This window comes from Papaver somniferum, chromosome 7, assembly GCF_003573695.1.
Source record: "Papaver somniferum cultivar HN1 chromosome 7, ASM357369v1, whole genome shotgun sequence".
In the NCBI taxonomy this organism is placed as follows: Eukaryota; Viridiplantae; Streptophyta; class Magnoliopsida; order Ranunculales; family Papaveraceae; genus Papaver; species Papaver somniferum.
The window spans coordinates 196989065-196993556 of NC_039364.1; positions in this window are offsets into that span (position 1 = coordinate 196989065).

The window sequence follows — 4492 nt, forward strand, 5'->3', positions numbered from 1 at the left end:
CGCTAAGGTCAAGAAGAATTTTTGGAGATTACAAAGCCAGTCTTTACTACCAAAAACAAAATTATTTTCTTTAAAAAAAACAAACATTGATCTTTGATTTTTGAATAATGCCTGGCGATTCCCCATTGGATGAACAGTCTGTTGTATCTTAATTTAATAAATCGTGATGTATATAATAAAATCTCTTTAGAATATAGTTTTGGCTACACACTGTTACACCTATTTTCTATCGAAAATCTCATAGAAATTTTCTTCTTCTTCCCTATAATAAAGAAGCCGAAATTTTCTTCTGATTTGTTATTGATTAGCTAAAATATAGAGATCGTGTAGAAAGGATATTTGACTAGAAATCAGGATTTGATTGGTTGAAGTTTTTCTCAAAAGATTTTCAAGATATTTTTTTGAGGGATGAATGGTTGAATCGTGGGTAGATGAGCAGATCATATGGTTGGCAGTGAATCTTAAATTCGTTCCATACAGGTAAATCTTCCCTGTTAAGAGCATCTCCAATGGATTGTGGTGTGTCTCCTACATGGATGGTGCAGGTAGACATCCTTTTAAAATGTAAACTCAAAAATTTCCTACAATGTAGGAATTTAAGAAACATTATCTCCAATGGTAAATGTTTTGTAACCATTTAGATTTATTTAATTGGTTGAAATATTTCCTTTATTTTTATATTTTATTTTTTGTTGGTTTGACTTTATTTTAATTGGTTAAGACATGTGACTAGGATTATCACATCCTCTAAAAGAACCTTGCTTAATTGGGGGCCATGATTTTTAATTGGGGGCCATCACTAGAGGACAAAAAAGGTCACCCAAACCTAATTTGAGTCTCCCTTTATCCAAATATTTTTGTAATGACTAATCTACCCCTTATTTAATTAGTGATAATCTCGTTTAATTAGTGTTAATCTTACTTAATTAGAGTTTAACCATTTTTTTTGTTTTTTCAATTTTTTCAATTGCAGTTACTTTTTTTTTTATTTTTTCGCACAGAATTGTATGAAAAGTCGTCATGCTATTTTTCAAATTTTTTTAAAACAACGACGACTCTAAATAGTCGTTAATGTTTCCAATAATGACTCTAGTGTCATTACTGTTTTGAATGACGACTATAAAGAGTCGTTAATGTTTCCGTTAACGACCCCATTTAACGACTCTTTAGAGTCGTCATTGAAACAGTGACGACCCTAAAGAATCGTTAAAGGAGGTCGTTAACGACTCTATAAGTCGTCATTTAAAGTGGTAGCACTTTTTTATTGTTAACGACTCTTCTAAACCGTACTGAAAATAAGGACGACTCTTAGAGTCGTTATTTTGAATATTAACGACTTATTAGAGTCGTCAGATAAGCCACAAAGACGCTTTGGGTCGTCACTGAAAACAGTCATTGATTAAAAAAATAAAAAAAAGTAAGGGGTAAAAAAGTATTTTCATGGTCGGTTTAATAAGCCCCTGAAAATTTGGGGTGCAAATAAAATTTCAAGGCCCCCAATTAATATCTATGGCCCCCAATTAAGCTAGGTAAAAGAACCTTTAACCAGAGGATGGATTAGAGGATGTGGTAATAACTAACTCACCACGTCATCCTCACACCCTCCTTTACATCTCCGTTGGAGAAGTTTTTTTCATAAAAATTGTCAAAATCCTATGTGGCCTATAATATAGGAATTCCAGAAACTCCCGTTGGAGATGCTCTAAGAATTATTTTGGATGAGAATTTTCTATTTTTGAGGAGAAGAATATTCACCCATTTGGAAAGAAGATATGGATAAACAGAAAAATCCTAGTTTTATCTCAAAATCGGAGAAGATCAGAGAAAAACAAGATAAGGAACCATTACGATTTTGGTTAATCTTCAATTTTTTGGCGCCATGTAAATCAAAAGGGAAAAAAAGTTGGGCGGGATATCTTCCATTTTCTCTCCTATAAATACAACACCAAAGTTATCAAGTTTTGCTCACAAGATACTGATTGAAGGTATTTTCTCTCTAGATCTCACATTACTCTTCAATTTCATATGTTAAATCATATATGCAAACTCTAATCTTTTAATTGTTTGATCTCCTAATTTCAGGCTAATTCTACCCCTTGGTTATCCTAACTTCAAGGATTTTCAGAACTCTAACTTAAGGCTTGTTTTGCCCCTTTATGTTCCTTTCATGTTTTTGCCCGTGGTTTCTTAGTTGTTCTTTTAATCATGGTGTTGTTTCATTGCCCAGGTGGAAAATGGCTAACAACAATGAATAACTAGCTCCAGCAACTTCATCTTATGAGGTACCTATCACATTTCCCTTTTCTTTTCTTTTTGTTATTTACTTCTGTAGCATTTCTATTGCATCAATTGAGAATAATATTGTTTGTCTAGATTGAGATAAAGTGGGTTGCTCACAGGGTGTTTGAAAAATTGTCTTAATATGAATATGCCAATTGAAGTCACCATGAATGAGTGTAATGGATATTTGGGTTCTTCTCTAATTTTACATGATATGTATGAATTGGGGGTTTTGATTTATGAAAAGAATTTTCAAAATCTATAATCTGCTTTCAAATTTTTTAATTCACAATCATTGTCATGTGGATGTCCAATTTATGTAGTTTCTGAAATATAGTCTATGGATTATACTTAACTATAGATGGGTCTTTGTTGTATTTCCTTTTAAATGACTTCTGTGGTTATTTCTCCATTATGTGCAAAGCTTCTTGATGCTTGTCCTTTGTTGTTTCATTTTGTTGTGTGGAGGTATGACTCTTTACTGTGTGTTGGTTTGCGCCCCTGTTTGGTTATGCGAAGGTGAAAATCAATTGTTTTATAAGTACTGGTATATCATGAACATGTGTACTTATATCATGCATTAGACTATAATAGTATCCGAGACATGAATAGTCGCTATTCGTTTCAGTACTGCCTTGCTTGTTTGAAATTTATTTAACTGAGTTAGTTAATTTACATGAATATCGATGATATGCATTGGAAATTAGTCTCTTAAAATCCATTGTTATCCGAGACTCTTCCTTCCAAATCTTGTTAACTCTAGTCTAGTGATTGGTGAGCACACTTCAATACTTTGTTGTTTCTTGGACTAAAATTCTTTTGTCTTATACTATACTGGATTCCGTTAAACCAATTGTATCATCTATAGGCTCTCACAATCACATGTGCTTCTTAGTGTTTGTTTCTGAAACTTCTCCAGCTTATGTGATTGTTATGGCATCTCAGACCTATGGCGTTATACTATCACGGGCTTTATGTTGGGCTAGTGTAGTATGTCTTGGACATTCAGTTTTGTTATGTAGAAAACAAGCATGTCTACCAACAGTGCAGGATAACTTGGATATTATTTATATTCATTTTAGCACAGTTAAGTAGAAACCGACGACATGTAAAGTTGAAAGATAATTAGGAGGGTTATCTTTGTTTTTACATTTATTAGTATTGATCAGGCACATCTATATGCCCTACACAAAAGATATGGGCAGGCTGGGTCATATATTTATTAGCCTTCTCCTTCTCTTTTTTCTGTTGGTTGTGTAATTTGAATGTGCAACAGGTGTCTCCATTAATGTGAGATAGGATGTTGCTTTGGTAATTGGCTTCTAGGGGTTGTTGGTATATTAGTTGCTTCTGTCCTCATTGGTTCTGCTGAGGTTCATCTCCTTTGTAAAACAGAAACGGAAATCTGTATCCGAGCAACCAATAGGATCCAGAAACACATCTAATCAATATTTGTAATCTTCTCTTAGCTATTCAATTTTATATCATTAGAATTAACCTACATGTTTGACATCCTGGTGCATTTGGTAATTATTCTCTTTATTATTATCTCTGTACATCATACAATGAATGACCTAATGCAGCAAGGCAGTGAAGCAGGAGCTACACCACCGACTGAGGCATAAGTATTTGCTCAAGTTTTGAAGAAAAATCAAAGACGACATCGTGCTACAACCACTAATTCTAACATTGAAGGACTTCATGTAATGTAACAAGCGCAGGCTGATGATAGAGTTCAAGCTCAGGATGACTAAATACGCGCTCAGAATGAGGTTATCAAAACGTTGAAAGAGGATAACAAAAATTTCACAAGAAACATGCAGATTTTGATGGGTACTCTCGGGCTAAACAACATTACCGCTAGCGGAACCAATGGAAGTTGAATGCTGCACCACAAAGTCAATTGTTACATTACTGTTTTAGTTTTTTTTTTTAACTAGTAGTACTGATTATCCTATTTATTGGTAGTTTACATATTAGATTTTTTTGGTTTGGATCTTGTTTAAACAATTTATTTTAATGACTAATTATTTTTAAAATATTATAAAAATGTGACTAAACAAAGCTATTTGTTGGTAACCTAGCAACAAGCTGGGCTCCAACACCTCTTTGAATAGCAACTCCTAATCTATGAAAAATAAAATTGTCAAAACCACTACTAGCGTCATTGCTAACTAAACAATTTTTCAGACGCTTGAAAAAACACAAAGTA